A 13,861-nucleotide genomic window follows, 5' to 3' on the forward strand; every position below is an offset into this window, starting at 1 on the left:
TTAATTTTTTTTCCTTATTTTTGATTTCTTATAACTTTATTTTTACCAATTTTGCATGCTTATATCTGGTAATTTAAAGAGCTAACTCAAAGACATTATACAATATAACAACCATTGTTGAATTCCTATTATTTTGTTTAGTGAAATTCTGAATTGTTTCTATTTTTTTTTTACCATTTTTTATTCTCTTTTAAAAATTAACCTTTTGCTTTCTGTGCAAAATTTCTAGGATTTGAAAGAAATTAGAGAGACTTAAAGTTTTTAATAAACATCGTAAAAAGCTGGAAATATTTTGGTTTTTTTTAATATTTTTAGGGAAAGGTCTGCAGGGTGTTCAGGCTCTCACTACAATATTGGACTCATAGTGACCCGCCTATTTACAGCCTTCTAAGAGCTGGGATTACAGGTGTGTGCCACCACGCACAGTCTCAATTGCTGTCTCAGTGTGCCCTGGTGTCTGGGTCGGGGCAGCACAGCAGCCCTGGGGATCAAACCCCTGTGGAAATATTGTTTTGGGTTTTTTTTTTTGGCAGAATCGGGAATTGAACTCAGACCCTTGCGCTTGCCAGGGAAGCGCTTATTCTACTGAGCCATCTCCCTGGTCCCAATATTTTCCTATTATTTCAATATAATCTTTTAAAGGAATTACTCTCTTTAAATGACATTAATTTTCTGCAGCATATGGACATTAATGATGCCAGTGTCAAACTGGACTTCAAGTGCAAAACAAAAATAGCAGAAGTCCTTAGTGAAGAACAAGGATCTTGTGTCTCCTTTTATAGTGACACTCATATAGAGGCATTACTTTTGTATGGTTTCTGTTCTTTTTTTGTTGTTGTTGAGCCAGTTGTCTTTGAAGCACTGCAGAAGTCTCACCCAGATTACTTCTTATTGAAGAAAAGGTATCCGTGCTTCTGTTTTTTTGTTTTGTTGATTTTGTTTTTTAATCAATAATTGGAATAGTAGCTCATGTGTCATTTCCCAAGTGGTTCCTGCCTCTTTTAAGGGACTAAAAGAATTTTGGGCCTTTGCAGGCTTCCTGGTTGCTTTTATTCTTATCATCCTCATCAGGATATAGTTTTCTGTGTGTTAATCTTTTAATAAATGGATTAAGAGAGTGGTCATAATAGCATTAGCCAGTACTATATCTGTCTCCACATGAAACTTTTCCTCACTCACCCTTTCACATGTCTCAGTTCCCAAACCATCATTTACCCACTTCATCTAGAAGCTGAGTTCACCAAGATGCTTTTCAGTTTTCCAGGTTCAAGTCTTTGTGGCACCTTTGATATCTCCCCAGGGAACAAGTCTCTGCTACTTTGGAACAGCTCTTTATGTGTCATTTATTTTTGGGTATCTCATTTAAGTCAGCACTATTGTTTATGTACTCTTAGAGGTCAGCTTTAATGTTCCTTTTTGTAAATCATAAAAACATAATTAGTTCAAGGATGAGAACATTCTTTTCCTCTTATTCTTAAGATGAATAATTTCCTTAGTTTCTGATTGATTTCTATGATTGAATGATTTATATTAGTTCCTTAGTGCTACTTTCCTTCACACTTTAAGGAATAAAAAATGATTGTGGGTCATTCAACAAAGGCTAGAAATATATATAATCCCTAATGATTGAGGAAAAAGGACTGATAAATGAATGCCCACGTAGTGGATACTCATATAGGTACATATTAATGAGTTATTGAAACCAGTGACTCGAAAGTAGTATGAGGTGATCTATTTATACATAAAAACTAATTCAGCCTTGAATTGCTATATATTTAGAAGTGGTCATTCATATTCTACGGTGGTTTTAACTTTTAACATTTCTTGATTAAAGGCTTCTTTCATGTATTAAAACATGTTCATTTTAAAAAGCCAGTAATTTAGAATAAGACTTAGTTCCTAAAGCACTGTGTTCTAGGCATGGCATTATGAAGAAAAATTTAACCTGTATCTGTGTAGAAAAATTTATTGAGTGCTGACAAATAGGCTCTTATCTAGGCTTTCATTTTGCCAAAATCCGTAAGAAGTAATTTTTACGAGGACTTTAGCCTAGCATGCATAAACTAACAAATACGAGTTTTATTTTCTATTATTAGGAAGCTTACAATATTGTTTGGTGGAGGTAAATCTGAAAGAAAGTGGTAATTGAAATGATAGTGTGAACCACTCCCCTCTGTAAGTTCTCTGTTGAAGTCTGCTTAGGGAAAATTCATGTTAGTAGTAAAGGGGGATCTCAACCCCTACAACTGTCACAAGGATAAGACTAGTGTTAGGAAATAGCACCTCTAACTAATAACAAATTGCATGAGAATAGTTTGGCCAGAACCTCTGTATTCCTTCCTAGTGCCAGAGGGCCCAAAATCCTTGGTATAGTAAAGATCAGTTATAGATCCTTTCCCAAATGGCACAGCTAAAACTTGATTCTTGAGGCCCCAGTCATTTTCTTTAAGACCACCATATTAGGATGGGCAGGAGAACTGACCCTGACAATGTAGCTCTGGTGTTTGCTAACTACCCACTGTGGTCCAAATCAGGCCTCCTACCTCTTTGTAAGCAAAGTCTTGTTGGGACACAGCCACATTCATTCATGTATATATGTTTTATGGATGCTTTTGTGATACAATGAAGGAGTTGAGTAGTTATAGCAAGCACTGTGTGACTCGCAAAGCCTAAAATATTTATTTGGCCTTTTACAGAAAAACTTTTCTTCTGGTGTTGAACAAACCCTAACTAAAATATGATGGAAACAGAATAATGACCTCAGTGAACTAACAATCTCTTTGACCTGGGTGCTTGGTGGTCAAGTTAATAAGGTGGAGGACTTCCACTAAAAATTACCTTTTCTTTGATGTGGATTTGGGTAAATCCTTTAGATGGCTGGATAGGCTGTGTGGGCTGTTTAATATATCAGTTGTGAGAACAGAGAAGTGAAGTTTGCTGAGGACTGGGTATATAGCAGCACATCTGTTCTGGTCACCCTCTGCCCCATCACTGGCCTGAATAGCTCTCTTTCTACCCAGAAATGAAAACACTGTTGTGGAAGGCTATGAAAAAGCTCTTCAATTCCAGAGAAAGACCTCACCAATGTGAAGAGTAAAATTTTGAGGAAAAAGAATCGAGATATTTTCCTAATGCCATTCGACAGACACAAATAAAAAAATATTACTTACTATGTTTATTTGTGCTTCATTCAGGCTTTGTGCTATGTGCTCTATTTTCATTTTTTTCTTAAGTCCTTATAACTACTCTAAAACTTAGGAATTATCATCCTTTACATGAGGAAACTGAAGCTCAAACAAGTTAATTTTCTGAAGGCTCCATAGGCTATACATGTTAATTGCTGGTAGAACCAGAATTAAACCACATTTTAAGACCATTTTTTAAAAAATTGAGGTAAAGTCATGTAGCATAAAATTAATTACCCTACAGTGTATAATTAGGGGACATTTGGTACATTCACAGTGTTGTACAATCGCCACTTCTTTCAAGTTCTAAAATGTTTTCATCCCCCCAAAGGAAAACCCTGTATTAATTGCATATACATTTCCCATTGTTCCTTTCCCTTCCACCTGGCAACCACCAAACAGCTTTCTGTGTCTATGGATTTATCTGTTATACATATTTCATATAAACAGAATGATACAACATGTGATCTATTGAGATTGGTTTTCTTCATTTGTGGATTGCCAGCCGGTGGTCAACTTGTTACACCCAGCTGAACTGAACTAGTGTGGTGCTGGGTGTGGGAGCCCCACCTGAGGATTGTTGCCAGAAGCATAAGAGGCAGAAGGAGAGAAGCTGTTTGGAGAAGCTCTTGGAAGCTGCCGGTCTCTTGGGCTATTCTCATGGGGGGAGGCATTTTCATGCTTGCTTTCCTGATGGACTGGACTGTTCTCATTGGAGGAGGATCTTGCAACCTCCTTGTTCTTGAGAATGACTGCGGTTCACTTTGGAAAAGCTCTAGTCCTCACCTTGAGCATTTCTTCCTGCCTCTGGAGGGGAAGATAGTGCACTGCTCAGGTTTCTGGAGAAGCTTATCACATCGGCTTTCTTAATGGGAGCTCAGCTTTCCTCATCTTCAAAGGAGCTTGAGACCTCACTGTTGCTGAGGGTGGCTTAGTATGTCAGAGGAGCTCTAGTTCTTACTTTGAGTGTTGTTTTTCAAAGTAATCCTTTTACTTTGAGGGATCTTACTTTGGCTTCAGTGCAGATCCCTCAGCCTGCTGGCACAGATCCTATATCCCACTGAGAAAGACTTTCTACTTACACCACTGACCTTTGGGCCTTCCCAGTGCAGATCCATGAACTAGGCCTGCATGAGACATTGTCATGGGTTGTAGGCCTCCAGTTGGACTCGTGGGAGGTATTGCTATGATCTCTAAGTCTTTAGCTGGACTCATTCAGGATATTGTGGAATCCAGGACCTTAGCTAGAGTCTTTATTATATAGACAAGTTTCCTACACTCTTGTATATGATTCTTTGGGTGATTCATTATAAAATAATCTTATATGTACTGCATTGGTATTGTTCCCCTTGCAAAAAAACCCTAACCATGATACTTAGCACAGTATTTTTGAGGTTCATTTATAGTGCAGCATATATTATTTCATTTAATTTCTCTCTTTTTTTTGTATTTTAGGGAAGGGTCTACAGGGTGTTCAGGTCTCACTACTAGATCGGACTCAATGATCCGCCTGTTTACAGCCTCCCAAGAGCTGGGATTACAGGCGTGTGCTACCACGCACAGTCTCAATTGCCTTCTCAGTGAAACCCGGGGGTGGGACCGGCACAGCAGGCCTGGGGATCGAACCCCTGGCCCCTGCACCTGCTTGCAGGTGCTTTAATGCACTGAACTATTCGGCCAGCCCTGCTTCATTTCTTTTTATGGCCAAATGATATTCTGTTTTATTATATGGAAATAAATGTTTTGTGGATCCATTCTTAGTGGATGAACATCTGGATTGTTCCTGCTTTTGGCTCTTGTGAGTAGTGCTGCTGTGAGCATTCACATACAAATATTGTTTCAGTCTCAGTTTTCACTTCTTTGGAGTGTCTACCTAGGAATGCAACTGCTAGGTTATATGGGAATTCTATTTTAACTTTTTTGGGGAATTGTCAAACTGTTTTGTGAAGCAGTCACATTATTGAGTAGTATACTTTTTTTCTTTTGTGTCTGGTTTCTTTCATTTAACACGATGTTTTTAAGGTTTGTCCATGTTGTATATATCCACACTTCAGTCCTTTATGGCTGAATAATATTGTATATACTGCATTTTGTTTATCCATTTATTTGTTGATAACACACTGTTTCCATTGTTGGTTGTTGTGAATAAGACTGCTACATCAGAATCTGAGTCCTGTTTTCAATTCCTTTGAATATTTACCTAGACATTCAATTCATGGGTCATGATAACTGCATATTTAACATTTTGAGGTCCAGTAGTTTTTGTATTTTAATCTTGTATTCTGCAAGTTTCCTAATTTGTTTATTAGCTTTAATGATTTTTTAAATGAACTCTTTAGGATTTTCTGTGAAAATTATATATAGGAAAAAGGATAGTTCTACTGTTCATTTCCAATTTTTTCTCTTGCATAATTGCTTTAGCTAGAAATTCAAACATGATATTAAATAGATGTGGGTAAAATCGGCATTTGTGTTTCATTTCTGATGTTTTGAGGAAGACTTTCAGTCTCTTACCATTAAGTGTGCATGATGTTAAGTATGGATGCCCTTACACAGCCTATAGAAGTGGTGACCAACCTATGGCCCACATGCTAGAGCTGCGTGGTTGTTATCATTGAAAGTTCTAGAAGATTTGCCACCACTTGCTTATAGTCTCAGTTACTGAAGAGGATCCCTTGAAGCCACAAGTTCAAAACCAGCTTTGGCAATATAGTGACACCTGTCTCAAGAAAATGTGTTTTATTAGGCTGAGGAAATTGCCTTCTATTTCTGGTCTCCTTATTTGCCATAGATGTAGTTGTGTGGGGGGAAGGCAGGTATGCAGTTCAGAATGTACAGTTTCTTATCACAATCATCTGCCTCCATGAACTCTTTTCCTTATTATAGCTTTTGAGTATTTGCAGAGTTCTGGAAATACTGATTCTTACACTTTTTCTTAGCTCATTAGTTATTTCTGTGGAAGGAATTCTAGATCTCTCTATGCTGTCATTTTTAGCAATAGCACTCTCCAGAAATGTTTTGCACATATTTTCTCCCACTCTGTGGCATGTCTTTTCATTCTTATGACAATGTCTTTACCAGAGTTTTTAATTTTAATGAAGTTCAACTTAACATTTTTTTTCTCTCATGGACAGCTTTTTGGTGCTTTATCTGTAAACTTATCAAGCTCAAGGTCACCTAGATTTTCTAAGTTAAGTTCTAGAAGTTTTATAATTTTGCATTTAGGTCTGTTACCCTCTTTGAGTTAATTTTTATGGAAGTTGTAGGATTTGTGGCTAGGCTCCTTTTACATATCTACAGCTAATACCATTGGTTGGAAAAGACTGCTTCCTTTGAATAACTACTATGAAGACAACAATATGCAATGTATTAATTATTGTAACTGTCCTACTAACCTGTTTTGTAACTGTTTCATTGCTATTTTATATTTTTTCTCATTAAAGTAAATAAAAAATAAAAACATTCTGCTTTCTTAATCAAATTGCCTCTGTTTCTTTGTCAAAGATTCATTGACTGTATTTGTTTTGAGTCTGCTTTTGTGGTCCATTTTGTTTTATTGATCTGTATCCCTGTTATTTGTCAGTATTTTCTTGATTAGTATAGCTTTATAATAAGTCCCAGTCATCTAACTTTGCTGTTCTTCTGTATTGGATTGGCTATTCTACATCTTTTGCTTTTTCATGTAATCTTTAAGATCAGTTAGTATCCATGAATAGCTTCCTTACATTATGACTAAGAGTGCATTGAGTGCGTGCTTCAGCAGCACATATACTAAAATGAGATTGCATTGAATCTGTCAATCAATAGGAGAAGAATTGATTTATCTTTTTTGAGAGGCACAGACAGATATATTAGACAGTCTTTAACAGTCCACTTTGTCTTTTCAGATAAAATGGAGTGCAGACTCTCAAAAGACAGCAGGAATTGATAATAATATTGTCTTCCAATGTATGAACAGAGTATCCATTTATTTAAATGTTCTTTGATTTCTTTTAATATATGTAATTTTTCATATATAGATTCTACAAATATGGTTAGGTTTATACCAGAGTACTTTCAAATATTCTTTCTTTTATTTTTCTTTTTCTGATATTCTGATTATTCCAATTTTTCCATAGTTCTTGACTATTTTAAAAACTCTTCTCTTTACATTTTATTTTGGGATGTTTCTATTGACATATCGTTAAGTTTACTGATTCTTTACTTGGCCATATGTAATCTGATGAGCCCATTAAAGGCATTCTTTTTTGTTACATTGATTTTGATTTCTAGTATTTTCTTTTAATTCTTGTTTAGAGTTGTGTGTGATTACATTGCCCATCTGGTTTTGTATGTTTTTCTGCTTATTCTGTTAGAGGTCTTAACGTATTTGTCATAGTAATTTTAAATTTCCCATCTGATAATTCCCAAGTCTGTGCTATGTCTGAGTTTTGTACTTTATCTTTTCAGACTATTTCTCTTACCTTTTTGCATGCTTTATAATGTATGTGTCTTTTCCTTTTTTATGCTGGATATGATGTATTCAGTAACAGAAATGAGGTAAATAGGTTTTTATTTGAAGGTTTCTTCTTCAGCTAGCCAGGAACTGGGCCACTTTTAATGTTTGGTGTTAAATGTAGTAGCCAGAAGCTTTGGTATCCTTTTAGTGCCTTTTTGTTTTACTTTTCTTTTTCTGTTGTCTTTGGGTTTCCCTAAGAATTGTTTTATAGGCTGAGCATGGTGGCATATGCCTATAATGCTGTACTCTGGGAGGCTGAGGCAAAATTGCAGGTTCAAGCTCAATCTGGGCAACTTAGTGATTTAAGGAGATGGTGTCTCAAAATTAAAAATTACAAAATTTGTAAAAGGGATGGAGATGTATCTCAGTGTGAAGGACCTGGGTTCATTTTGTGGGAGCAGAGGAGCCTTTAAAGTAGTTTGTGTCTTGTACCTCTTTCAGTGTGATCCATCATTACTTTACTGGAACCCTTTTGATATGGTGGAAGATTATGGAAAGAGGAAAGTACCGTATAATCTGTCTCTTCTGGGGCACGAGTTCTTTTTATTAATTTTTTTAAAATTTTGAATTAAAACAAATTACAAGTGATACAGAATTTCACTTAAAGTAATATGAATTTTACAGTATTTGTTGTAATACATAGTGTTGTCTTCTAACCAGTTATTTACCAGATAATATGCATGTAAAATTGGAAAAAGAAAGAAAAAAAGAAATGTGTGAGAAATTAAGAAGATAAAAAGCATAAACAATTGAAAAAAAGGAGATGAAACAAAGCATTAACTGCTTCTTTCCATAGACCAGCAGAAATCCACAGCATAGTTGTCCACACCATCCTGCTTATATACATAGATAAAACTCTTTTCCCCCGCTCCTTCTCCTGTCCTCCTCAACTCAGTAACTCTTTCCCTTTGAATAAGTTCATTCCCTTTTCCCAGTATCTGTTGTACTCTTCAGATTTCATTTTTCTCTTTCAGGTTCTCCCACTAAGGAGACAATATGATGTTTGCATGTGCAGGTTTGATTTATTTCACTTGAGAGTATGTTCTCTAGTTGCATCCATTTACTGACAAAAGACTCAAATTTATCCTGCCTTATACTTGAATAATACTTCTTTGTGTAAAAATACCACATCTTCTTTATCCATTCTTCAGTTGATGGGCATCTGGGTTATTTCCAGGATTTAGCTATGACAAATTGTGCTACTATGGGCCTCAGTTCTTGACTACAACCTTCAGAAGTGTTGTGAGGGGCTTCCCTTCCCTTTTTCTTTCTTTTAAGTGAAAGAGTAAGACTTGAGGGGTTGTAGTTGGATGATTTCCCCTTTCTAGCACATGTGAGTTACATTTTCTCTTGGTGCACTGGCTTTGTTATGAAGAATGTTCTGAACTTATTGTAGAACTGTTACTTTTCCTTTCAGTACATTTAAAAATGACTCTTTTCCTCCCAAAAGATGATTTTTTTTTTGGATCTTACCCCAAGCATATTTCAGAATAGTTACTTTTCCTCTCCTATCAAAAGGAGAGGACATTTTCCTTTGATCTTCATAGTCAGAACCTGGTGAGAGTCATGCAAGCAAAGCCATAGAAGTATGGAAGGCCAAAGTTTGGACTCCCAGGTCTTCATTCACAAGCTTGTCTCACTTGATCTTTGTCAGAATTATCATTTCTGACTTTTGTATTACTACAGTGCCTTCTGCTCCAGGTAAGCTAATCTTGGGTTAGTTCTGTGTTTGCATTAGATTCAGGAGGCTCATTTGCCCTGTGACCCCAGTTCTCTGATGGGTCTAAGAAAAGTTGCCGATTTTCAGTTTGTTAAGGTTTTAACTTCTAAAGACAGGTGGGATAATATCCAAGCACTGCATGTGTTGGAGCTGAAACTGGAAGTCCTACGTTTATATTTTAAAATTGGAAATATCTGTCCAGTTTAAAAATAATGTTCTGCAAGAGATTTTAAACTTTCCTAGGAACCATTTGCTTTGCTGAGATGACTCATCCTCTGTTATTTTCATCTCTTTGCATCTTAAATCTCTGTATTTTCATGTGTTTAGTCAGATTTTTCAGAACAAACTATTTGAAAAAACTCCATGTGACTCTTGAAAATTTCTAATAACTTTGCCCTAAATTAACCTATTGATTTTTCTCCTTTATTAATTTTCTCCTCTCCCCTACAACACTGCTTTTGTTTTATCAGGTACTTTTTATAAACCTTGTTAAAATGGTTCTGTGAATTATTTTCTTCACCTATGATTTTACCTCATTTGTTTTTTAAAAGTAACTCAATTTCTAAGCCCCTTTGAAATCTCTAGGGACTATGCACTATTTAAATTTGAAAAACTAATGAGGCTAAATATGGAACTCCTATGCTACCAATGGTTTATTTTCAATTAACCTTGAAGAATATTAATTATCAACTGTAGATCTTAGTAACTGTAGCTTAATAAGATTATTTCTGAATCTATGAGACAGAAGATAGGCTGAAATGTGTTACTTAGGCAACTGAGAAAGCACTATGTATACTTGAGCCTTATACTTTGATTACTTGCTAAAATTTTACATTTTGGTAGGCTTCAGTTCTTATCCTTGGATTGCAGTGGTAGCCAACCTTAGGCAATTCAGATGCTGTGAATTTAGTTAATGTTGCCCTTTTTTTAAGAATTCATTTTTAGTTTTATGTTTTTCACTAAATCTACTGTGAGAAACAGCCGTTAAACCAAGAAACTAATTAGCTGTATTGTATTTAAGATTGGTTATTAGTTGGCAGAGTTTTATGTTTATGTTGGGAAATATTTTTCCCAGTTTAAAATGAATATCTGTATTTGGCAGTTAAATATATTTTGAGGAGGGAGAATTAAAATGTTAACTATTATGCATATATGAATATACTAAGTAAAAATTATTTTAAATGATTTGCTACATTGAAAGTATTTCGTTGCAAATAATTATTTTTGCCATGTATTAAGCCATTATCTGTGGCCCATTTTAAGATAAAATATATTTTATATGCCTAGTATGCTCTGATTTAAAGGCTGAGACCTTTCACTCTGCTTTTGCACTGTGACCTTTCTTAAAAAGAAATACAGACTGTAGGAAGGAAATGGGAGATTTGCAGTCTTCGTTAGTGACATAGCTTTGTGTTGTGCGTCATACCAGGTTCCTTCTATCCTTAGCAGAGTAGTGAATGGTAGATCAGTGCTGTTCCTAATGAAAAAAAATTCTTTTATTGTATAATTGAAGAAATCCACAAAAATGAGCACAACATATCAATAATTTAGTCTTAACAAAATAGCTTCCATGTGCTAACAATTGCACTGAAGTCAGATGGTCTACATTCAGTAAATATTTGAATTGGGGCCTCTGTTTACAGGGACCTTGGTCACAATTCTCAGCTCCCTTTTTATCCTGATCTTGCTTCTTCATATTACCTGAGCTGACAGCTACCCTTGGGAAATGCTACTTCATTCACAAGTGCATTTAGAACTGCAGTGGCAGGATTTAATTGCCTGTTTTCCTCTCTGGAGACTTCCAGGACCTGCCCTATCATTCTTGACATCCTCTTTTGCTTTTTGTTGCCACCAAAATTCCATGACCATTTATTAGCATATGTATTTTCCTTATTCTGATCCTGTCTTCTCTGACCCTCATGCTATGCCCAAAGCTCCTGAATAGCCATGTGTATGTTGTCTCCTTGCCTCAGTCTTGCCCCACTTTCACAGTATAATCCCACTTCCTGCCCTTGGGCTTCCCTGCTGCCAAGTGGGTGCCTGATTAGCCCATCTGTGGCACTGATCTCAGATGTGCTTCTTCCTCTTCTGCCCACTCCCTGGTAAATGCGCTCTGCCTTTTAGTTCTTTGAATACTGTGAGTCCTTCGCCCCTAAAAATCTTTGCACATGCTGCTGCATTTCCCTTGGAGCAACACTTTCCTGCTGTTCCCAGGCTCTCTAATCTAAGTTTTCTCAGATTAATCTCTTATCAGGGTTTCCTAGTTGTTTTCTTTTGGGCACTGATTTAACTTTGCAATTATATATTCCTTTGCTCACTTGGCCTTTTCCCTTGGTTCTAAGATCTACCTTTCCTCATATTTCTGAAATTGGGGTACAATTTTTACTGGATACCACAATTTCTTTCTGAATGGTATGTAAAATTGTGGTTTATTGTAGCGATCCGTTGTGTCTTAGCTCTAATAAAACAATAAAATACCATCATTTTAATTACCTCTTTCATCCTGTTGCCTGAGTTCAACAAATAAAGGATTTTTACCTCTGTATTTGACATTGAATAAATGCTCATTCGGTGAGTATCTCTATATCTTTGGGAGATATTGACCCTAATTCTTCAGAAGATGAATCGATCAGTGTATGAGTATGAATTGAATTGTTAATACACTAACAACTGAGTCATTATTTTTGGAACTCTTTTTATTCTGGAATTGGAGACCTTTAGATTTGTCTGCTTTGCTCCCCCACTTATATAACTTGTCCTATTACAGGAAAATGTGCTTCCTTGTGTAGGAGTACTTACCATGTATGATAATGAATCCATGTAAGCCTTTACCTGATGTCAGCAATTTTATTTCTTTAGGGGAAGGAATGGAGAAAGGTACCAAATAGCAGCAAACTTTAAACAGTTTTGACTCTTGAATGTTGTCATTTTACTTCATCCTCCAAGGAGTTTAGTCAGTTGGGGTGTTCTCTTCACTTTTTTTAAGTGAAAGAACAGCAACCTGGCAGGCACCATGGGTAACGGGGATGCCTTAGGCCAACTCTTGGATAAGGTTCAAAGCTGCACCACAGCTGAGGGAAGGTGTGGTCCTCAGTCATCATCATTTTCCGACTCCTGATCCTGGGGACTGCAGTTGAGTTACTCTGAAGTGATATGAGCATTTTGCCTATTGAAGTACACTTGGCAGCCTGGTTGTGAAAATGCTGCTATGACAGTCTTTCCCATTCTCCCATGTATACTTCTGGGCCCTGCAGATTTTATTTGTGTCTGTGCCCACACTCCGGTATCTGACGCATGTGTTCTGTGTGACGCAAGAAGAAATTGAATGAGCAAGAAGGAACTTGAAGTTTCCCAAATTGATGGTGTCAGTGTGGAGATAGATGCGCTTGTAGGAAATTGAAATATAAAAGTTTAAGTATGGCACTGAAGAGCATGATTTTGTGAAAATGAGAGGGTATTGTGAGTCTTTATCTTCAGTATCTTCTTCGAATCTGTTCCTGGGAAGGTCTTCCTGCTAATGGTACATCTATGGATTCGGCCTAAATGCAGTATACATTTACAAGTGTTACCCCTGCCCCATCAGGTAGACTGCTTCTTCTCTCACCACCCAGAGAAAAGCATCTTTATTCTCTGTATACTGGTGGTGTCCCTAGTGTCACTTGCTTTGACCCTTATTGAATTGTTCTGTGTCTTTATATTTACTTGTAGGAACCAGCTGATTCTTCATGCCACAGTCAGGGAGCAAACCCATGCCAGTTACGGTATATAACAGGATCAAAGGGAGCAAGCAAGAAGTGCTATCCAGACAGACAGACAGACAGACAGAGAGGGGAGGAGGGAGGGAGGAAGGGAGGGAGAGGAAGGGAGAGAGAGAAGAGGAGAGGAGAGAGGAGGGAAGGAGGGAGGGAAATGGAGAGGGAGGGAGGGAGAGAGAGAGAGAGAGAGAGAAAGAGAGAGCGAGCAAGCACACATGCATGAACATATGCTATAGATATTGGGCATCAGACATTAAAGACCTGCAGCTGTCCTGCAGAAGCAGTAAGTCGGCCAGCAGCAACCTGATAAACTAGAGATCAAAATATGTACTTGGAAACATCATAATTCTGCTCAATCGTTAAAGAGAAGGAAGGTATATTAGCATATTAGCAAATGTTCTCTTGTTTCGGTATAGGTAGCATTCAACAGCCTCTGTCATGAGACTTAGCAAGCACAAAAAAGTTAGACCACCAGGGCTCCTTGGAGTTGTCTTGGATAAGGAGGATGGTGACAAAGGGATTAATGTGTATGTTGATATTTCAAATGGTTGACTCAAGGGTCTACATGTATAACTTGGCACTTGCATAGCATACTGAAGGCCCTGTGTTCTGTAGCTAATACTGCAAACATAAAAAAGTGAATAATAAAGTTCTTGACTCAAAGAACTTAAATTCCAAATGAAAGTTTTATTCAGTGATGTAT

General features: G+C 36.8%; 1 protein-coding gene across 1 annotated transcript in view; it reads left to right on the forward strand.

Annotated features, from left to right (window-relative positions):
- Cdkl5 (cyclin dependent kinase like 5) overlaps window positions 1-13,861 on the forward strand; it is a 205,643-nt gene that overhangs the window by 92,047 nt on the left and 99,735 nt on the right. The gene's annotated exons all lie outside the window — the stretch shown is intronic.

This window comes from Octodon degus, unplaced genomic scaffold (genome assembly GCF_000260255.1).
Source record: "Octodon degus isolate 3935 unplaced genomic scaffold, OctDeg1.0 scaffold00069, whole genome shotgun sequence".
Classification (NCBI taxonomy): domain Eukaryota; kingdom Metazoa; phylum Chordata; class Mammalia; order Rodentia; family Octodontidae; genus Octodon; species Octodon degus.